Here is a 24,704-nt window from a genome sequence, read left to right on the forward strand (position 1 = left end):
AAAATCCAGAAAATACAAATTAAAAAATATAATGACCCATAAAACATCCAAATGAAATTTAAGCTTGATAGTTTAATTAAAATGTAACCTTCATACATGTAATCAAAATAAAAGTGAAATAAATGAATTTAATAATACAAATTAAGGTGCAAGAAGGCTTTCAAATGAAGACAATGTGTATTTTGTAACTCAAAAGAGCAACCTCTGGGAATTACTTATGTACTCCAACACAGAAACTAATTAGCTTCTACTGTTAAGTGGAGAAGGTTTACTACTTACAATGAATGCTGGTATCAATGCGAGCAAAAAAGGGAAAAACAGATGAGTTAAATACTACTCATAAATCACTGGTTAACTATTGCACTTAACATGTTACCTAACATAACTGAAAAAGTGTTCATAGCGTAATCCATGAAACCTTGTTTTTCAAAGGGTTAACTAACAAACATTATAGTAGTAGTATAGAAATATTAGCCAACTGTGTTTGCACACAGAAGAATTGCACCTCAGTATTTAACCCATCCATGCAGTGAAAGACTGAAATATATGCACACTAGTGAAAACACTTGCCCAGAACGGTGGGCAGCCACATTCATGGCTCCTGGGGTGCCTTGCTCAAGGGCACGTCAGTCACGTACTCTCAGCCAAGGCCATCAAACTGGCGACCTTCCTGTCACAGGGCTGGTTTCCTAACCTCCAGCCCACGACTGCCCCTGAAGAATAAGTGAACAGTCTTATCCACAGCACCCAGGAAGCTACTGGGGGTTAGGTGCCTTGCTTAAGGCCATGTCAGTCATGTACTGTCGGCTCAGGGGATGGAACCGGTAACCTTCTGGCTGCAAGGCTGGTTCCCTACTATTAGTTGAATAAAGAACAATGTGTTAGAAAACAGCCTTTTGGAGTAGTGTTAGACATCATGGCTCCAGGGTGCTTGCTTTTCAGATGCTCAGGCACAACTCTAGTTCTGCTATCAAATTGCTGCTCTGTTTTAGCGTGTCTGCATTTGCATTGGTTTGTATTTGCTCCCATACTTTTGAAAGTTTCGGTCTCACTTTTTTTTGCCTCACTTTCTTCACGCTTTCTCCACTGTGCCACCATTCAATATGTTCTTCATTAGTTCAGAATGCTTTCATGCATTGCAGTTACAAATTAATGATGCATTGACAATGTAATTCTACATTTTTCAAAACAGCATTGTTGATTATGTTGACTAAACATTGCAGTCCTAGTTCATCCTGTCTCCCCTTTGAGCCACTGCCCTTCAGTATATGTGTGCATGGAGCCTGGTGTTTGGGATTTGCCATTCTCAGAAGAATGGACTGATAACTCCAGAGTCCAGACCTCAATATCACAGAATGTTTTTGGAAGGCACATGCACATATAGAACCCAGAGGGTTTGCTTGAGCTTTTGCCCATTTGCCCTCAGGTTGTAACTCTCAGTTAGCATGTATAACAACTATTTTATATGGCCATTTTTCAAGATCTGTTTCAGCTCTTTCCGTCTCATCCCAAGAATAGAGCTTATTGGTCGGCTTAAGTTCCATGAGCTGCATAGCTCTTACGTGCCGCCTCTGGTGCAGTACAGACTGCCTGTGGAGATTTCACCTCAGTAACCTCAACTTGTCATGAATGCATGCAGCACAACAGCACAGGAACTCCTATGTCTAATAATAATATAATAATAATATACAATAATAATCTCTTTAAGAAAGTGCCTTATTCCATAATGTGTTTTTAAACAACAATCAAATATAATACCAACAGTAAGAGGCACTAATAACTTGATAAAGTAAGTTTTTGATATTGTAAACAACAGAGATTTATGCCAGGCTTTGTAGTGCTTGTAAACAGATTTCTAACTTCAAGGCCTAAGGTAATTGGCTAGCATAGTGGATCACATCACAGCCTTGTACACTGACTGGGGTTCAGTTGGAGTTCAAATCCCACTGAGCACTAATGTTTTTGGCTGCTTTGAGGAAGGTATTAACACTATGTTCGTTACAGTGTTCGTTACAGTTCATTTTAATTCAAATTCATGTTGCCCTTTTTTACGATGACGTCTTAGGGACCCTGTTGACAAAAATAAGAATAATAGCCCTTGAGAGTAAAGTATTTTTTACAGAATAAAATTGGGATATTATTTGGATAAAAAGTTGGATATTAGCAGGAAAAGTCACAATATTGTGTCCAAAGGGTTTGCAAAAGGAAGGTAGCAACTTGAGGAGTTGGTAAAGTTATACTTTCATATCGGTTTCACCAATAAAGAAATATTCAGTCTCCCTGTCTCTCCTGCCACATCAGCACCAGACTGTTATTAGGATAAGAAACAGCTGAAATGGAGGTATAAGAAACTGTGTTTATTTAGAATAAAGAACTAGAGGTAATTGTCTGTTTCATTGAATGAGAACTCAGGCAGTGTTTGTCTACACTGCTATCAGTGGCCACATCTCTGAACCTTTCAAAGACGCCTGTAGCTTCATAGGAGACAAACAGAATGATAATCAAAATGATCGATCCTGAAGGAATGAGTGGAACCGGCGTGTTCCTGTCTTCATCGTCACCAGTACAGCAACCAAGGCTCCAACACATTACGGCAGCCCCCCTACAATTAGCCTACTTTATCCGTGAAATGTCTCAGGCTTGCTCGTGGAATTTTATGACTTTAATATCACAATTTTATGAATGTTTTTCCTGGAATATTTTATTCTATAAAACATGACTTTATTCCCAAAATATTACGACTTTATTTTGAAGACTGCTATTACTTTTTTAACACTGGCCCTGAAACGCCATCATACTTTTCAACCTTTGAGCCCCTGAGTTCCAACATGGGCCTGAAGGTGTGGAAAAACATCCGTGCAGATTTCTTTGAAAACCTGAAAACAAGTCTCCTGAAAAGAGTGGAGACAAATAAAAGCAAAGTATGGACACACTAAATGCTGAAAAAATCATATTTAGCTGTTTAGCTGTGTACAATTCTGTTAAACATGTTCTCTGCTTTTTTACTGACACAAGAATTAATAACTTGTGTTATATTAATGGCCATTTTAACTCAAAATTAAATAAAAAAAACTGTGGTCTCTGAGATCTGTGCAGTATTGCACGTCATCTTGCGTAGATATTATGAAATATCTTACATCTCAGCTGATAAAAAGAGGAAACATCTTAGGTATTTTTGCACTGCAACTGCATGTGCGTGCGTCTTTATGTTTGCGTCTGTGGCCTGAATGCTCCCAAAGATTAATAAAAGAAGAAGCCACAGAAAAATGATCTCTCTCTCTTAGTGCTCTCGCTCAGGCTTTTTTCAGCTCTTTCTGCGTGTATGTGTGTGTAGTTAATATCTTGAGTTGAATCACTGCAGTTGCAGTAAAAGCCTGGATATTGAAACACTTTATTAGGACAATTTATTTGTAGATGCCCTGGGCTTTACTGAACAAAACGTACTGTAATTGCAATTCTACCACCAGCATAAGCCAAACTGCATAGAACTAAATGGAGTTAATGGTGACAAAGTGTTAACACCACTCAATCTCTGTTCCTTAGTCTTATATTAGTATTAACATAGTTTTGGGGGTCAGGGCGGTGAGATTGGTGGGGGTTCAGCCTTCTATGTCCCAGCAAAAGCCACCCAGAACTCCAGCCCAGGTTTTACCCTCCCCTCCTCTCCCCCAGTCAGTCTCCCCTTATAGCACCACAATAAGTTGTGGTCCAAAGACATGCTCAAAAAAATAAAGGGAACACTCAAATAACACATCCTAGATCTGAATGAATAAAATATTCTGATTGAATACTTTGTTCTGTACAAAGTTGAATGTGCTGACATCAAAATCACACAAAAATCATCAATGGAAATCAAATGTATTAACCAATGGAGGCCTGGATTTGGAGTCACACACAAAATTAAAGTGGAAAAACACATGACAGGCTGATCCAACTTTGATGTAATGTCCTTAAAACAAGTCAAAATGAGGCTCAGTATTGTGTGTGGCCTCCACGTGCCTGTATGACCTCCCTACAACGCCTGGGCATGCTCCTGATGAGGTGGCGGATGGTCTCCTGAGGGATCTCCTCCCAGACCTGGACTAAAGCATCCGCCAACTCCTGGACAGTCTGTGGTGGAATGTGGCGTTGGTGGATGGAGCGAGACATGATGTCCCAGATGTGCTCAATCGGATTCAGGTCTGGGGAAAGGGCGGGCCAGTCCATAGCTTCAATGCCTTCATCTTGCAGGAGCTGCTGACACACTCCAGCCACATGAAGTCTAGCATTGTCCTGCATTAGGAGGAACCCAGGGCCAACCGCACCAGCATATGGTCTCACAAGGGGTCTGAGGATCTCATCTCGGTACCTAATGGCAGTCAGGCTACCTATGGCGAGCACATGGAGGGCTGTGCGGCCCTCCAAAGAAATGCCACCCCACACCATTACTGACCCACTGCCAAATCAGTCATGCTGAAGGATGTTGCAGGCAGCAGATCGCTCTCCACGGCGTCTCCAGCCTCTGTCACGTCTGTCACATGTGCTCAGTGTGAACCTGCTTTCATCTGTGAAGAGCACAGGGCGCCAGTGGCGAAGTTGCCAATCCTGGTGTTCTCTGGCAAATGCCAAGCGTCCTGCACGGTGTTGGGCTGTGAGCACAACCCCCATCTGTTGACGTCGGGCCCTCGTACCATCCTCATGGTTTCGGTTTCTAACCGTTTGTGCAAACACATGCACATTTTTGGCTTGCTGGAGGTCATTTTGCAGGGCTCTGGCAGTGCTCCTCCTGTTCCTCCTTGCATAAAGGTGGAGGTAGCGGTCCTGCTGCTGGGTTGTTGCCCTCCTACGGCCTCCTCCACGTCTCCTGGTGTACTGGCCTGTCTCCTGGTAGCACCTCCAGCCTCTGGACACTACGCTGACAGACACAGCAAACCTTCTTGCCACAGCTCGCATTGATGTGCCATCCTGGATGAGCTGCACTACCTGAGCCACTTATGTGGGTTGCAGAGTCCGTCTCATGCTACCACGAGTGTAAAAGTCCCCACCTGCAGAGCCACTCCTTTATTGAGTGTGTCTTGCTAATCACCAATAAATTCCACCTGTTGTCTATTCCATTTACACAACAGCTGTGAAATTGATTGTCAATCAGTGTTGCTTCCTAAGTGGACAGTTTGATTTCACAGAAGTTTGATTTAGTTGGAGTTATATTGTGTTGTTTAAGTGTTCCCTTTATTTTATTGAGCAGTGTATATATATATATATATATATATATATATATATATATATATATATATTTGGTAACAATTGAAAGAGAATGTCGTGGTCATTCGCCGACCCACTGGTACTGATTTATCAGTTTATGTCCCTAATACTTCACATTACAGTCATATTGTGCTCTTGCATGACACTTTTGCAGTACTTGAAATCAAGTTCAAATTTGGATCGCACTTTTAAAACCCAACATCCATCTCGCTATCCATGAGAACATGGTGGACTGTCCTCTATCCTATCATTTAGGTCTATATATAGGCCTGTGTGTCATGTTGAGCGTGCGTGTGTGATTGTGAGAGAATTCCAGTGGTCAGTATGAAGATTAACAGCAGACATAGCTGAATTGTCTAATCAGAGTCCTTTCTTTCAATCTAAAACACTATTATTAAGGCCGAACTAGGATCTAAAAATACTGCATAAGGTCTGAATTTGTGGGAGCGGGAAGGCGGGAGTCACATGGATGTGTATTTATATATGCATGCATAGGTGTTATTAGGTGCTTTGAGAACATGTGAAAGTAAAGACTGCTTCAAAGTTATGCTTTTTGAGTGATTTCACACTTTTTTAAATGCAAAAAGGAGCGACTAGATGCTCCTGCCCTTGTAAGGTGCTTTTGTTATAGCTCTATGTATATACATATGTATACATATGAAATCTATGGCTGTTTTAACATCATTGTTTATGTGATGTCACGAAAACCAATACATTTACATATATACACCTTCTCACCCAACAGCAGTTAAGCTCCACCTGGTCACGCTGAAGTTATAAGGAGTGTTTCATCGTGGACTGCTTTGGAATGAGACACAATATAGAGCAGCCTATCAGATCAGAGTTCATTTGTCTGATATCAGTGTTAAAGGCACAGTAACATAAACAGCACAGCTTAATTTCTGAGGAATAAAAAGAGGTTGGAAAATGGTCCTATAAAAACACATTATGACAATTATGACCCACTAAGTATCATGAAGACCTCAGGGAAAGAGTAAAAAGCAGGAAAAGGAGCAGATATTGGCGTTTTTAGAACTTTTTAGGATGTTATTTCCAATGAACATTCTAAAATAAGACCTGACCCACATGGGAACTAACAGAATGCGCAGTTCTAGTTCTTTTTCATGGACGGCTGGAATTATCATGATGTTTGTCATTTTGGTAATTTTATGCCACTCTAACGCATCTAATTTGGCTAATAAGCCACCTTGCTTCCTAGTTAGCTTAACATATTAGCTGACAGGACGAGACACACTACACTGTTGTGTCTGCACATACTCATGCAAAACTGTCTACATTTATAGACTCTTGTAGAGTCAAGCATAATTTAAGATTATGATTAAGTGACCATTATTAATCACATTATTAACACATCACATACACACTAGTGAACACACACAAGGGGGCAGTGAGCACACTAGCGGTGGACAGCCCTATCCACAGTGCCTGGGGAGCAGTTGGGGGTTAGGTGTCTTGCTCAAGGGCACCACAGTCACGTACTGTTGGCTCAGGGGATCAAGGCTGGTTCCCTAAGATCCTGCCCACGATTGCCCATTTAAAATTTCTAAATTTAGCTGAACACACTCACACAAATGTCTACAATTACACAGAATCATGAGTAGAATCAAAGACAACTAATGTTTTTCTCTGTAAAGCAAAAATACTCATCCTGTGAAGACTAATGATGCCAGTGTTAGCGTCCATTTACTTTCATTATGTCCAGCTGTCATTCTCTCCGCATTGGCTGTCTGACCATGGACCGTTACGACCCTGATTTTGGATTTGCCCACATTAAAAGTCTCTTATCTCCGCATATGCATCCGCCTCCTCGCTCCCCAGTGTTACAGAAAGACCTGCTGCCAGAGGACGCAGCAAGGAAGCGACACACTGGTCTATGGCTGTTCCACTGGGATGAAACTCCGGCTGTTTCCACGCAGCCTGAGTTACCCGCATCCCAATGCTACCAAGCCAGTGAGAGCAAATAAATCCCCTAGCACTGAGGGTACATGAGCGTCTCGTCGTTCCCATAGAAAAGTGAAGGACCAACCCCCCCTTGTGTCCTGACGACGAGAGCTCAGGTAAGCGCCTTGGCTTGACCAACGCTGCAGGGAGGAGTGACCTGCAGCGCACGTTGAGGTGAGATGAAAGGAGCATACAGATAACCTTACTTTTGTACTCATTCATTCTCAAGTGCCACTGTGAGCTTCTTATAGCTTGAGTGAGCCTTGTGAGCAGCCGAGAGGGTCCCATTTTTGTGTGTTCCTCCAGGTTGGAGCAGCTGTCCCCAGCCAGAGTTCCTGATCCCGTGGCTGCATCCCGCGGCAAGTCTGATCCCATGGCCGCATCCTGCGGTGCTCCCATGCCTCTGGACCCGCCGCCTGCCTCCGTAGACATCGCTGCAGGCTTGCCTGTCTCCGTGGATGTCGCTGCAGGTTCGCCTGCCTCCATGAATGTCACAGTTACTTTGTTCCTGCCCATCCCGTACTTTCCTTTGTCTGTACCCAACAGGCCTTCTGTTTCTCCTGTGTCTGCTGTTCTCTATGGGTCTCCTGTTTCTGCTTCTGTTTTGTCTGTCCCTTCATTTCTGCCCTACTCTGTTCCTGGGGTGGTTTTGTTTCCTTCTGTTGTGTCTGTGCCTGTTCCTGTTGTGGTTGTTTCTGTCCCGGTTTCTCTCTGTGTCAGTTTCTGTACATGTATCCGTCTTGGTTCCTGTTCCCGTCTCGTTTGCGTGGTCTGTCTTGCATTCCTGTTTCCCTCGTCCTGTTGTGCCTCCAGTCATCTCTCATTCGGCATCGTTTTGTGTTGTGCCTCCTCGTCCTCCCTCCATGTTTCGTTCTCTATCTGTTTGTATTTCCTCTGTTCCTGTGTCTGGTGCTGTGTCTTCTGTTCCCGCTTATATGCCCATTGTTCCTGCTTCTGTGCCCGTTGTTCCTGCTTCTGTGTCTGTACTCGTTGTTCCTGCTTCTGTCTGTGCCCGTTGTTCCTGCTTCTGTGTCTGTGCCTGTTCTGTCCTCCATTCCTTGTGTCCCAGCACCTGTCCCTGTTTAATCCTGTCCTTGGTGTCTGTTTGGTTTTGTTTTTTGGTGCGCTTCGGAGCCACGTGCCTAGGTGGGGGGATATGTCACGCTTGGCTCCTCCCACTCCTCCATGTGCTCCTGTTGTGTCCAGTCAAGTCCATGTGCTTTTGTTTTGGTTTTTAGTGCTGCCCTCTTGTTTTGTGACTCCACCCTGATTGTCCCCACCTGTGTTTCCACCTGTCCCCCATTTACCCTCATGTGTTTAAGCCCTGTTTTTTCCCCTCTCTGATTGCAGGTCTTTGTTTGGATATGTTTGATGTATGAAGTGTGATGTGTTATGTTTGGTTGTACTGTTTGTTTGATGTTAGATGCTCTGATTGTTTGTTGGTGTTGTTTGATTCAGTGTTCCTTTTGTCATGTCTGAACCCCAATCTCTCCTTGTTGGCTTTTTGAACCTGGACTGTCATGACCATGACCCTGGATTTGCCCTCAATAAGAGTCGCTTATCTCAGCATATGCGTCCGCCTCCTCGCTCCATGTTACAATTTCACTCCCCAGGACACAAGATCCATACATCACTGCCATGGGGACAAAATCTTGTGCCTCAATCTTTTTGTTTTTCATTTTTTAAAAATCATTTGAAAAGGCCAGTTGCCCTTTATAACATGTCAACAGAAATGGTCTAAAATTACTTGGAAAAATGATTTTTGCATTTACTTCAATTAAAAGTAAAGAATGTTTTTCTCATCATCTTTGGAGATATGAGGTTTTGTTCCGACAGCAGCGATATATAAGTTTATCTGAATAATGGCCTGTTTTGAGTTCATCATGGTTGTGATGTCACAACCATTAATACATTTACACTTGACTTCTGATTCAGCCTATAGTAGTTCGTCCCACCCATTCAACTTGAAGACATACGGAGTGTTGTTACTGCAGACAGTCTGTAGCAGAGTTGTTGGAGTATGTCCATGATGCAGCAATTAAACATTGTTCTGTTCCTGGCTGTCAGGAAGCAAGTGGATCATCTCACTCTTCTAAAAGGGTTAACATATACAAAAGAAGTGGCTTTTTTTCCCATGAGAATAGAAGTACAAACGAAATAAGTTCATACATTCTCTACAGAGAACACACTGGTCTGTGTAAAAGTTGTGACATATTTTATATATTTTATTTTTTTACCAACATATTACTTATAAATACAACTTTTCCTGTTGAGGACATGCTAAATTAAGGTTTACATTAGATTTAGAGACCCTTATTAGTCCCACAGTGAGGAAATTTTGCCTCCACAAACTAACCCGTCCGTGAAGTGAAACACTACATACACACTAGTTAAAACACACACTAGAACCAGTGGACAGCCCTATCCACAGCAGACATTTGTTTTCAAGCAGTTGGGGATTGGGTGCCTTGCTCAGGGGCAACTCAGTTACAGACTGTCGGCTTGGGGGATCGAACTGGCAACTTTCTGGTCACAAGGCTGGTTCCCTAACTTCCAGCCCATGACTGCCCCCCTTATATTCACCTAGAAAATGAATTAAAAAGTAATTTGAAATTGAACTTTTACATACAGCATTATATCAGTCTTAAAGGAAATGACAAAGTGAGAAAATAGTCAAATAAAAGTTATCATTTAAATGTTAAATTTAAGAAAAATGTAGGGTATGGGCTCTTTAATACGTGGCCTTCTCCATCTGCCATTGTTTCGTATGTGTCAGAGAATAAAGGAATAAAGTCTGTGCACTCAGTGACCCCCTAGAGTAAACGCTTCGTCCCACCTCACTCCTGTCCCAGCCTCTTTAAATAAACCAGCCCCTGTGAATCATATTAGAGCCCTGGAGGCACTGAATAAACGCGTCAGTCACTCGTACTCTCCGAGGGAGAGGTGGCAGTGACGGACGCACAGTACAGTACAGTACAGTGGGCGGTTTGGCAAAACCTTTGCTTTTTATGAATGAAACCACATTCTCTTCCCTCTGGGCGTAAAAGAGTGACTTTTACTACTCCGCCGAGAAGTTTCTGAAGGAGGAAGACAGTCTTGCGTAACAGAGCGGAGGTTTTTCTCCACGGCCTGGTAAAGATATTTAATGCATGTTAATGTGTAATTAATGCATGAAAACGCATAAACTGGAATCTGTGATTAAGAAGAAGCAAGGCCTAGTGGGTATTTAATTGAATAAAAGCCTGTTTAATGAAATGCGGAATGAGAAAGTATAATTCTACATCAACGTTCCAGATTCATGTCCATGTCCATTACTGATGAGGGGACAGGACGGTAATAGTGAACTTGGCGAATCTGTTGAACTTCAACTAAGGAACAAAACCAAATTTTGCATGATAAGCTCTCATTTTTAACTTCTGTTACTATATGAATGTGCTATTCTGGTTTGACTACATAAGCATTGCTATGGCTTTATCATTTGGCCTATTGCAGTCATTGCTGGTATCATCTGTGGAAACTTGATATAAAAACTTACATACTTGCTGCTAATTATTGGCAGGATATCACAATATTTGATCAACATTTTCCAAGTAAAACATACTATTTGTCATTTTATTGTGAAAGCAGCTCATGGTAAGATATTTTGGTAAAACTTTACTGTAGGGCTCTGTTCATAAGGCTACAAGACACCTGCATAAGCTTGTCATGACAACTGACATAACCCTACATAAATGTTTATAAATGCTCATTCCACTAGGTGTCATCTGTCATAAAGACTACTTTAGTTTAACTTTGATTAAAACTGGTAAACATAACCTGTACACTGAATGACACCTGTTGAAATAAGTTAATCTTCTTCTGTCTTGATGTGAAAATGATTGGAAGATGTACATCTAGGCAAAATATTATATTGCAAATGATAGCGTCAAAATGCTAAAATATATGAACAACACTAACTATTAATCTTACTATCTAGTGTTTTAACTGATTTTTCATGGGAATTTGATTATGTAAGCTGTCGACTGGAAATTTTTTTCATGCAGCTTGCAGCCTGTAACTAGGCAACTTAATGTAATATGTCCAATGGCCTTTATGAACTGCATTACATTATTTCTCTTGGGACAAACAAACAGTCAGTGGTCGATGTACCATGCCTGTCTTGCCTTTGGGAATCTCAGTGTTTCTAAGTGTTGAGGTAATGCATCTAAACTCTTTCCATATTGGTGTGTTCATCTGGGTTCAGCGTGTTTTGTGTGTTTCGACCTCAGTGTTGAGCAAAGAAGGATGAGTAACATGGTGATGTGTTTTATTTTTTACATTCTGATTGAAGTAGTGACTTCCATAAACCTTACTAAGTTCACTCCGTCTGCACGCTGGGTACTCGCTAACAGAGACTTTTAAAGGCACAGGAATAACAAAGGTGGTGAAGTACAGAATGATTTCTCAAATAAAAGTGAAATCATTGATTTTAAAAAAGACTTTGTGAAAGAGATGAAATCTGGTCAATCAATATTAACAAAACTGATTCAAAATGCCCTGCGATGGACTGGCGACCTATCCAGGGTGTATCCTGCCTTCCGTCCGATGACTGCTGGGATAGGCTTTAATGATTATAAAATGTGCTGTCTGATGTCTTAGGCATTGGTTCCTTACCTAAATTTTGGCCTAAGAAACACACACACACACACACACACACACACACACACACACACACACACACACACACACACACACACACACACACACACTCTATTTTTTTCATATTTGTCACACTTTAATGTCTCAGATCATTAAACTGCATTTAATATGATATTAAACAATGATTACCCAAGTAATCACAAAATACTGTTTATAAATGATGATTTTATGTATTGATGGAGAAAATGCTGATCAGTCCAAGGCAGGCAGTTAAGTTCAATGTAGACAATTCCAGAGTAAGAAAGTCACTGGACAAAAATGGCATCAACAGGAGAGTTGCAATGTGAATCTTACATTTGCCAAAAAAACAAATAGATGAATTTTGGGATAATATTCTGTGGACTGATGAGTCAAAAGGGGAACTTATTGGAAGACATGTGTTCCATTACATGTGGCATGAAGCTAACACTACATTCCACCATAAGAACATGATACCAACAGTTAAATATGGTGGAGGTAGTGTGATGATCTGGGGCTGCTTTGCTCCTGCAGGACCTGGATGACGTCATGACTGATGAAACCATGAATTTGGCTCTCTGTGACCTAAAGCTCAAGCACAATTGGGTTATGCACCAGCACAACGATCACAAAAAGACTAAAATGGATTTAAATTAAAAAAAAGAAAATAATAATATCACCATCATAGAGGGGAGAAAACAAAATTTCACACTACAGAGAGGAAAAAAGGGAGGTTTTTAGCAGGGATTTGAAGGAAGACAGAAAAGAACAATTATGAAGAGTGGAAGGTAGAGTATTCCAGAGTTTGGGGACAGCAGCACTGAAAGATCTGCCACCCATAGTAGAAAGTCTAGCTGAGGGAACTGTGAGGAGTCCAGAATTAGAAGATCAGAGAGCACGAGAGGGACAAAATAAAGAAATGAGATCAGAAAGGTATGTCAGAGCCAGACCATGTAAAGCCTTGAAGGTAAGAAGAAGGGATTTGTAATCCTAGAACTAATAGGAAGCCAATGCAACTGTTGAAGAATAGGAGTGATATGAGCTGTGCGCTTGGTGGAGGTAAGAACCCAGGCTGCTGAGTTTTGGATGTACTGAAGGCGATTGATTAGTTTAACTGGAAGGCCATAGAAAAGTGAGTTACAGTAATCGATGCGAGAGAAGATGAAGGCATTGATAAATATTTTAGCATCAGTCTCACTCAGCATAGGGCATAAGTGTGCAATGTTAAACAGATGAAAAATGCAGTTTTGGTGACAAGCTTAATGTGAGACTCGAAAGTAAGAGATGAGTCAAGAAGACAAGCAAGGTTCTTAACAAATTGGGCTCGCTTAATATCAACACCATCAATGTTGACTGAACAGTTCAATGCCTGGGAAAGTGAGGTTTTAGATCGAACTAACAGAACCTCAGTTTTGTCAGCATTCAGGTTCAGATAATTATTTTGCAACCAAATGTTCAAATCTCTGACACAAGAACTGAAAGCCTGGGCAGAAGCAGTGAGGGAAGTAGTGCTGACATAAATTTGAATATCATCAGCATAGCAGTGAAAGTTAAAACCATGGTTGCGGGTGTTCTGACCGAGTGGGGAGATGTAAATGATAAAGAGGAGAGGGCCAAGGACAGATCCTTGGGGTAGACCATGATCAACAGGAGCAATACCAGATTTGTGGGAGCCCATATATGAATTGATGCATATCAGCAAGGTATGACTATAACCACTGAAGGGCAAGGCCAGTAACGCCAACAGATGACAGTCTAGATTAAGAAGATTATGGTTAACGGTGTTGAAAGTTGCTGTTAAATCCAAAAGAATCAGGATGTTAAGAAATCCAGCATCTGTAGACAGCAGCAAGTCATTTAAAACCTTTACAAAGGCAGACTCAGTACTGTGTAGGGCGCAGAAACCAGACTAAAAAGGCTCATATAGGTTATTGGAGGATAGAAAGTCATGCAGCTGAGAGGCTACAACTATTTCCATAACTTTAGCTAAGAAAGGGAGATTGGATATTGGTCTGCAGTTGGCTAGTGAGGATGGGTCCAACCCAGGTTTCTTTAGGACAGTAGTAACAGCAGCTATTTTGAGAGATGGAGGAACAGTGCCTAATGAAAAGCATAGATTAATCATATGATATGATATGGTGCAATAACAGAGGAAGCTAAAGAGTAGCTGTAGGAGCAGGATCTAGTAGAGATGTACAAGTAGAGGATTTGGAAATAATCTCAGACACGGTGTAAGAGTTCACAGGGGAGAAAATGATCATATCATAAGAGAATTATCAGGTGAGAGTGAAACAGAGGAATGCCAGTTGATACAGGGAAATGCAGATAGATCTTATTAATTTTATCCAGAAAAGAAATCCAAAAATGCTTGACACTGGACAGAGGAGTTCTAGGTGGGTAGTGAAGGAGGTTGAAGAAGTTTGTTTATAGTATGAAAGAGAGTTTTAGGCCTGTGAGTGCAAGAGTTTATAGGTTCAGAATAGAAAGAGGAGCAGGCTGTGTTTAATGCAGTTTTATAAATGGAAACCTGCTCAGTAAAAAGTGAGAAATGAACTGAAAGACCAGTTTTCTAATACAGACGCTCGAAACGCCTAACCTTAACTTTCATGATTCTAAGTTCTGGAGTGAACCATGGTGAAGTACGAACAGCAGGAACACATCTAGTCTTGAGAGGAGCAAGAGTATCGAGTATTTCAGAGATATGGTTATCGTAGCATGTGACAGTTTGTGATTATACATAAACTTAAATTCATGGTGGACATCCAGAGTTCCATAAGGCAAAACAGCCCCCAAAATATAAAGGTTTACCACAATTTTACCATTATCAACATTCACATTATCAACAATTACATATTGTGTGCCACTGCACCTCTGGGTATATAGTGAGCCATGCCAGCTGCTCATATAGTGACTTTTAAAAAAAAAGTGTTTGATGTCACAAAATACATATTTTCCAGCAGGAATCTGGTTTAGCTGAGCTGTAGCTTAGAAAGCCTGTTGACTTTCTTCAGCATAGTCCTCAGGCCAACAACCAAACTTTATGATTTAAATTTGAATTGCCAATAAAGAGCATTTCTGGTTCAAAATGCTGATCATTCCTTGTCAGTGCAGGTGCAACAGTATAAAAACTTAGGAGATGTGCCGTTTCACTGGTCATTGTGGATGGTAAATAAAATGGCATAAAGCTGCTGCTGTTTTCGGAATGCATTGCTCAAGCTATCACTCGTACTCACAGACAATGATGGATCTTTAACCTTTCAAGAAGCCTAAAGTTTTTTGTTTCTCACAAAAGTAGTCCGACTCATTGTAAATCAAAGTAGGATTGGTTTCGTTCACTGTCCCTTCATAAGCATGTTGGTGGTTAATGTGACACATTAATCTGACACGTTAACGCCCTGAGTTTAAACACAGCAGTGCTGCTGGAGTTTTTAAACACCTCAGTGTCACTGCTGGACTGAGAACAGTCCAGCAACCAAAAATATCCAGCCAACTGCCTCCTGTGGACAGCGTCCTATGACCACTGATGAAGGACTAGAGGATGACCAACACATTCATTCTCATGGAAATGATGCATGACTGAAATAAATTCAAGGCAGCACTTTTTAGTGCATGTAAAATCCAGCAAATTTCAGACTATGATGTAGGTTTGAGGTACATGTACTGTGTTGATTATGACTCTTGTGGGCCACGTGTGGCGTGGAGCCATGTGGGCAGTCCAAGGCTACTGAGCCTCACATGTACTTTTTCAGGACTATTTCACACAAAGTGCATGGGAACATTTCAGACTTCACCTCTTTATAAAGAATGACTGCTCACATATACAGCCTAAACCTTCCTACTTACAGCTGGAGACGGAACACATTGATGACAGACGTGTGAGTAGATATATTTAACTCAACAAGAGAGCACTCTAAGAGTCTAAAGCCCAAGGACCGTCCACGCAGTCAAGAAACATGGCAAGACACACCACCCTATCACAAACTCTCTATTAAATTCAAGGAGAGCAAAATTAGACTTTCAGCTGTTGGTCACAAGCTCGGTTCAGTAAAATATAGTCACAGTACAGTGCTATTGTATTAAAGCTTCTTTTCAATCCAGTTATTTTTATAAATTTTCTCTAAAAGACCGTCTGTAAAATAATCAGACAAATGAAAACAATGACACAAATCAATCAGAATAAACAACCATCTTGTATAAGAATATTTCATCTAAAAATATCAATGCTGACAATAAAAGCATGCTAGCTAATGGGCTAGGAAATCATGCTAAATGCTCCCCTCTAGCTTTCATTGTTCACTAGGTTTCATATTAACCATTGGATCCATTGTCTTCGCTGGCCATGTTAGCAGTGTCGTGTGAAGCATAGATGTATAAAAATAAAGGCAGACAGAGAAGTTTGAACACCCCTGGTCAAATTAATGTTTGTCAGTGAATATACATTCCTCACATACTTACATCCTCTTCTAAGCAGATTCGCTACGGCTCCAGTTGTTTTAACCTTCATAATTAGTGTCCTAAAGGTGAACAGAGACATTTCCAGGCATGGAACTGGTTTTATAGCCATTGTCTGATTTAATAAGGTCACGACGGTTGTCTCATTTCATTTGTGTAATCTGTCGTTTCTTTCATTTTCCCCAAACTGACGAATGACTAAGGGAATTTGGTCTCTGTGTCACCTTATATTTCCAGCACAGTGATACAGCAAGTCATGGATGACTGCTCAAAAGTTCCTGAACACTCAAATGGTCTTTTATGTATGCAGTTACATTTTGCTCACCAGAATTTCTCAGAAGTATCTCAGAGTATAACACATGGTTATTTTACAAAAAACAGTGAGGTAAATTTTTAGACTAAATTTACTGATTACATTTAAATAAAAAAATGTAAAACTTCTAAGTTTACAGTGAGACCTGTCCAGGGTGTATCCTGCCTTCCGCCCGATGACTGCTGGGATAGGCTCCAACACCCACACCCCCCACGACCCTGACGGAGAAGTGGCTTAGAAAATGGATGGATGGATGGATGGATGGATGGATGGATGGATGGAAGTTTACATTGAAGGTTAAATGGCATTGAACTACTTTTAGACAATGAGAGGAAATACACAGACAGCTCCCATTTCACATGCTGATCTATTATGATCACCAGCGTGTTTCACCAACTACACTGAAAACAGGTTTTAAAGTTGAAGTAGACAAAACCAAACACTCTGATTGTATCACCTGTAAGGTGTGACAGGGCTTTCCTACATTTTTGGCGTCACTTATTGTTTTCCTTGAAGTCCACTTGTGATGTTTGTGTGGGTTTATAGTTACTTTTTACGTGACTGTTTCCAACCTTTCTTTATCCCTTAGAATTAAACGGGCTAAACAGGCTAAAGCATCTTTGTGTTACTATGCCTTTAAGACTGATATATACAAATACAAAAGAGTTGACTGGTTTGACTGTATTGGGCCTCATTCAGAAAGCAGCCCAGACTGAAACATTCTTTATAACTTCAACATGAAGTGGGCAGGTTAATCTGATGTATGCTGTTACTGTGTGACATCACAAAAACAATGAATTCAAAACAGGCTGCTTTTTGTGCAGCTTGGTTTCCATATATGGTCCGGGGAGAGAATAGTATGTTTGTAAACATTAGCAGTATTAATATAAACATTTGGTTTTCCATGATATGGGACATAACAATTCCAAAACTGAGTGTATTCTATTGTTTATTATTAAGTAACTACATGGAAAGCAATGCAAACTGAGTTTGATAAGTTATAGATTAAAAAAGAGAGGCCTGGGCCTGGCAGTGTCTCCAGGCTGTTTAAGGGGGTCTGTTTAAAGTGTCTTACAGATATTTGCATGGTTCCTCTGTTTTTTGCACTGTAGAAAGAAAAGTGTTTTATAACTAGCAAAGGTTTAAACATATGTCTGCATTGTCCAGTAAAATGGCAGTATGAGGAGCAAATGAACGCCCACAGTGAAGATTTAGGAGGTTGTAGGGTGTGGAGAGGTTATACTGCTAAGGTTAATACACATAATGAGACACAAAATCTGCTTAAAAATGCAGATCACATGACTAAATCCACACAAATGGCCAGTGTAAGTCACACCATGTGGATATCATTACTGTCTATTAAAAGTGATAGGGTACCTGGTCCTGAATTTCTATGACAACATTAAGTGTAAATGCAATTATGCACATGGCCTGTGATTGGCGACAGCATGAGTCACCGACAACAAAGCCAAAGCAGAACTTTCATTACAGAGATATGACTCAGTGCAGGAGGTTAAGTTTGTCTATACAAGTTAGAGGCATCAAAAAACTTGTCAAGCACAGGAATACGTGGACAATCCAAATGGACAATATAAAAACCTATGTTGTCAGTGCGATACAGATTTAGTCGCTTATGTCATCATAATGATGTGAGTGGACACACTGTGTAAACCCAAGGCAATTTAGCATGTCCAAAACACATAGTCATCTAGAAACATGCTCATCTAAACTATGTGTTCAAAAGTATCCAGACACTCCTTCTAATTAGTGAATTTAGATATTAGAGAATTGTGTTCAACTGTGAGCACACAGCTTGTTTCTCCATCGAAAAACATTTCCCAAAGAATGAGATGCTCTAGAGGAGATACCATGGCCAATGTCAAGTAGGGTATCAAGCCCTTTAGGTTTTGTCTGTGGAGCAGTGCAACTGTGTAGTGTAATGTCTTCCCAGAAGTGTAGAAGCTGTTACTATGGCAAGGGGTGGACAAACTCCATATTAATACCCTTGATTTAAAAAAAATGTGCTGCACAAGCTGGTGTTGAAAGACTATTGACTATTATTATAGCATTGTGTGGAGGTTAGTTTCAATATGATCATCTAATTAACCAACCAACTAATCAACCATCCACCCAACTAACTAACCAACTAACCTACTTGCCAACCAACCAACCAACAAATCAAGCACCCAACCAACCAACCACCCAACCATCCACTCAACTAACCAACCTATCAACCAACCAACCAACGGCCCAACCACCAAACCAACCAACCAACCAACGGCCCAACCAACCAACCAATCAACCAACCAACCAACCAACCAACCAACCAACCAACCAACCAACCAACCAACCAACCAACCAACCAACCAATCAGTCAACCTAGTCATCATTAAACTTCTGGAGTTCTACATAGTTTCTTTTCCAGAAAGTGACTGTTATTAGATTTTGTTTTGATTATTATACTGAGATGTTTGCTACCCTGAGGGAGAAGCGGCTTAGAAAATGGATGGATGGATGGATGGATGGATGGATGGATGGATGGATGGATGGATGGATGGATGGATGGATGTTTAGTGAGCTGTTTGTGATATAACTGATATAATTGAAAACGTGAATCGCTCAGCTTCGCAGGTACATGTTTTTCATTTGAGTTTTTCCTAAAAGCTAGAGTCATTGGGCTTTTTAAAATGTCGGGGTCAAAACCATTAGTCAATTGGAACGCTAATGACTTTACAAAAACAAACTGGCTTTTTCATTCTAGAGCAGCTCTCTGTTAAAAATGCACTGAGAATGTATTCATTAGTCAGCATGTTATACTTTGATTGCTCAGTAAAAGCTAACATAGTAGTTTTTCATGAGGACATTCTAAATTATTCTGTTGGTTATCACAGATAGTACAAGGATCTGGCTTCAAAGCTGTCACTCTTCTCTCAAGACGTTTACCCTTAAAGACATAGAGCTTTGCTAGCTGAGGCCTAAGGCAGTACATTAAAAAGTACATAATATTAACTTTTGCCCATTGATTTGCATGCACACCCTTTGCTAACAGGTGTATAAACTCAAGCACATGTGTGATTTCTATAGACAATCTCTGGCAGTCGAATGAGTTGTGCTGAAGAGTTCAGTGGTTAAACATGGCACTGTTGCAGGATGCCACCTTTGCCACAAGTTTGTTTGTGAAATTTCTGCCCTGCACTGGTTTCTGGAGCAAAAGAGTTGTGTTCTCTGGAGGGGAACCTTTGGGATGAGTTGTAGTGATCCAGAACTGATCATCCAACATCAGTACCTGACCTCACTAATGCTCTTCAGGCTGAAAGCAATCAAATCCTCATAGCAATTGTTCCAACATCTAGTATTAAGCCTGATACTGGTCCAAAGGAGGACAAACTCACTACCAATAATCTTTCAGAAGAAATGATGGATAAGCAGGTGACACATTTTTGGATATATAATGTACAGAAGTTCATGGAGGCAACTGGAGTGGTGCAAGTTCAAATCTGAGTCTTAAATACTGCATGTAGCATATTTCATGAAAGCATCTTGGACCTTCATCGAACTAACTACATTTGAGGTGTAAGATTGATCATATCATATGATCATCATATATATCAGTATCAGATAATATTTTGCAATCATATATGGAGTATTTTGCCCTTTTTTAAAATGTTGCCTTTGGGCCTGTGCTTAATGTCCTTGATTTCCAGACGTTTGTGAGGAAACCCCAGATGGGAGTTTATGCCCCATAGGGGACCAGATGTCAGGCTGATATGCTGTCCATCTCTCTATATCCTCAGGAAGATGCCAGAATATGTGACTGCTGCTGTGAGGAGGTGATGCCACTCAATCAATTTGTGTTTTAGTTAAGCAGAACATCCCATATTGTTATAATTAATAGAAATCCAGCCACTTTTGGCATGTTAATGACTAGTATACATGCATGGGATGGCTGCAATGTGTATTGGATTATATGTAATGTGTTTATGGTGTGCCTGAGAAACCGAACTATGCAGTGTTAAAAAAAACAGCACAATCATTGTCTTAACTGTATGTATGTAACAGTATGTATGAATATTCAAGCATTTGCCATTAGAAGCTAATACCTATATATGATGCACTACACAATGTTGTTCATTAGACAACTGTGAGGGCATATTAGAGCACATAAGGACTGTATATAATAAATACTGAGGTGCATAAAGTACTGTACCAATTCAGTAATTAACTGTATTTAGAAATACAGTACAGTACTGTTATTTGATGCGAACACTGACAGTATAGAATGGGTCATACTGAAGAGCTCAGTGACTTTTATTATTTAAACATGGCCCTCATAGGATGATAGGAACTGCTGTAATATATACATAAACAGTTAATTACTGAATACATTGCAGTCTTTGAAGCTATAGCTTTGGAGATTTGTATTAGTGAATTCAGCTACCTTAATGTGTACATGTTGCTGATATACATGTCCAATTGTGCATCCACAGCTTCTATAATCTCTACAAAAGAGGACTGACCAGTAGAGTGGGACAACAGAGCAGCCACACGTGAGTTTACGGTCACCATGCCCTTAGCCAAGCATCAGCTAGAGAGGTATAAAAGACCACCTGCATTGTGCTGGGAAACACTGGACCTGAGTGAGAGAGCACCATCCAGTGCCTTTGGGATGAGTTGGAGTGAGAAACAATAATTTCTGCTGAGAAATTACTATTTTTTCACTTCTATTTTTTTTCAGTATTGGGGTAGATTTGACTAGTATTACTATTAAACTAATATTTATTTATGGTGATAATTTACCAGTGACTGTGTAAGAACTTATTCTCATAGTTCACTGAATCAAGTGGAGTAATTGTGCCAAAAGTACAGATCCTAAACATTCAATCAATACCATTCCTGCTAATAAATAGAAGATATATTATTATAATATATGGTTATAATTAGTTTTCTGTTATTACTGTATATATTGCCTTGTTTGTCCATCCAGAATGTGCAATGGATGTGAATATAATTAATTGTTACTTACTATGTAATTACCAGAGGTGGCCGATGTACATATGTCCCTTACTCAAGTAAAAGTCTTGGTAATTTATAGGCTATAGGTCATTCCTAACATCAGTGCAGTCATCATTGTACATGTTCCCAAAATTCTACCCTGGCATAAAACAATAGCAACCAACACTGCAGCACCTTTCGCTCAGCACAGACGCAACTTCCACTCAGAGAAGATGACAAAACAGCTGGCATGTACAAAGTTACACCTATAAAGATGCACAACCTTATAACCTAATAATTATTAAAGCCTAAAATACAGGTTACTTCTACAGCAGGCAGAGCCAAAGGAAGATGACATGAAAGTTAAATAGAACAGCTGATGTGTGAACATGAAGAAAAATAGCATAGCAATCTGAAACACCTAAATTGAATTATCCTAGTCAAAAGCATATTGCCACGGCGGGCATGAAACATGTTTATGGTTTATATATGTCTCACTTATGATGACTCGATGCACTGAAGTAACATCTATACAGCTATCTGGACATAATTGCTGCATCATTTATGGTGGAATGGGAAATGAAGCTAACTTCAGCTTCATCTAGTCTCTACCCATGGTACAAGTCTCAGTTACAGCCAGCAAACTAGAACTGTATTGCTTGAGACGGAGCCGCTGATGTAACCCCTACATTGCTTCAGATATACACTTGGATGTGACCTTTACAGTTGAAACATTCTTTTGCTTTGAGTTCATTCATTAGCTCATAATAACTGGCCTGAAACACCATCTGCCTTTTTTTTTCTTTTTTCTTTTCAGATGCTTCATCTATATTAAGTGCTGGCATGTTTTTTAATTTTCCCACGTGCTTACTGCTGGAGCCTGTAAGCTGTGACAGTAGCCCCCACCCCCCCGATCCCCTGTATCACATCCAGCACGGAGCCAATTTGCATTACATTAGGTGGCCTAATGCAGTTGTCTGAAAAAAAAATGTATATGTAAGTCAACAAAGAGATTAAGTGCATAAATAAATAATTAAATAAATTAATAGTTAAAACCAAGGTAACAAGCCTGTAAAAATACAGTGAGTAAAAAGTGCAAACTTTTCTTTGGAAATGCCGTTAAAGTAAAATAGTTTTAAGTGATAGAAATACTGAGCTAAAGTGCAGGTACCTAAAAAAAAAAAAGTCACTCAACACCTCTGGAAATTACATACAAAGTACTTATATTAATAATAGTACTTAATAATTACAGTTGATTGGTATAGCAAAATGAATAAAGTAACAATGTGTATGAAAGTTAAATGTAGTTAGAACATAAGAAACCATAAATGTAGTATAACTCAGTGACAGACAAAGTCCCTTTTTTTTTATAGGTGGCCCTCCAAGGAGCGTGATAGAGACCCCTTTAGTTCAGCATCCCCCAAACTGTGCCCAATAGCAGAAAATTACTCAGCAAAACACTGCAGAGGAGAAGGCATTTGTATAAATTATAAGGGTCTCCACAGCATCCCTTCTGCTATTTTAAGTCTTCAACACTTCAAGTTTCCTGTGGACTGCCGAGTGGCGCTGAGTAGGCCTGACAAAATGGCTTTCTGACGTAGTTTTTCCGGAATTCTCCAGCAGTTAAAAGCTCCGTGTTTGCGTATGTTCAGGGCAGTAATTGTTTCGGTTGGCAGTAATGGAATCTTATGAGGCTGAAGTTAAAGAAGCGAGGTTGTGATTTACAGCAGGTAGTGTACAGGGTAGCATAATGAGTGTCAGGCTATGCCTCATTCAGCTGCATTCGCATTTCCTGTCAGCAATGAGGCATGAACACTAGACAACTTGGTGAAGGAATGACAACACAACTGACAATGGAGGAGAATAAGGCAACCTTTTTACAATAGCTCATGCTATACTGAGCATAAAAATACACAGACTGAATAAAAGGTAGTTAATTTTCAAGGTTTTAAAATGTATTTTAGTAAATGTATTAGACAAATAAGAATTTCATATGTTACATATAGTATAAAAATATCACTGTTCATGGAAGGAAACCCCGTATCTCCAAAATGGTAACTTTACAGGAGAAGGAAAAAACCTGGTTTACTTTTAATGGAATTCAATGGAACCAGACACTTTTCCAAGTCATTTCAGGCCATTTCTTTTGGTCCATTTATCAAGAAATTATCAGACAATGTAAAGCGCAACAGGCATTTTCAAATTATGTCAAAAAACTGAAAAACTGTTAACAACAGCGATAAGTTTCATTGAGTGAGAAGGTGGGCTAACTTTCTTGCTTTGCTTTGGTCAGTCTTGAGCTGTTTGGATCAGTGTTTCTTAGCCCTGCCTCTGGAGACCCATGGCCTGATCCAGCTTATCAACTGATTAAGGAACACTTTAGGAGCTGATCAGATGTGCATGGGCATTGTCGTTGCTGATTGAGGGAAATAATGCAGTCACTCTGGATAAGAGCGTCAGCCAAATGCCATAAATGTAAAAAAATTAAGGGTAACACTTCTACTGTAAATGCTTTGTAGATGCTCAGTCTGTCTTTAACAAACATTCAATGAAATATCTGTGAAATGCAACTGAATATGAAGTTGTGTATGAAAGACTGTAGTAAATGTAATAAATCTAACCCTAACCCTGAACCCTACCCTAACCCTGACATCAAAGCAAAACCTAATCCTACACCTAGATCTAACCCTAACCTTAATGTTGTTGGCAATTAACTGAGTATCACCAGTAAGTTTGTAAATGGCATACATATCTGTAGCTCATCTATAGGGGACCATCCGAATAAAGTGTAGCCAAATTAAGTCAGACTGAACATTTGTGTTGACATTTGTGGACATTGTTATACTGAACATTTAGCTCGTTGATTTTCATTATTTTCTTTGAAACATGTGGCAGAGCATCAACTCCATACATGTGTCAACAAGAGAAAACCACAATACCACCAAACCTGTGCTGTTAAATAACAAGACAAGACACAGGGCCTGACGCACTGAGTCTTAGGGGCCGTTTCTGGTGGAAATCAGACACATTTTGCCTGTGTGTTATGAATAAAACTGGCACACCAGCCTAAAAATGCAGTACAATACAA

The sequence above is a fragment of the Pygocentrus nattereri genome, chromosome 11 (assembly GCF_015220715.1).
Source record: "Pygocentrus nattereri isolate fPygNat1 chromosome 11, fPygNat1.pri, whole genome shotgun sequence".
Classification (NCBI taxonomy): domain Eukaryota; kingdom Metazoa; phylum Chordata; class Actinopteri; order Characiformes; family Serrasalmidae; genus Pygocentrus; species Pygocentrus nattereri.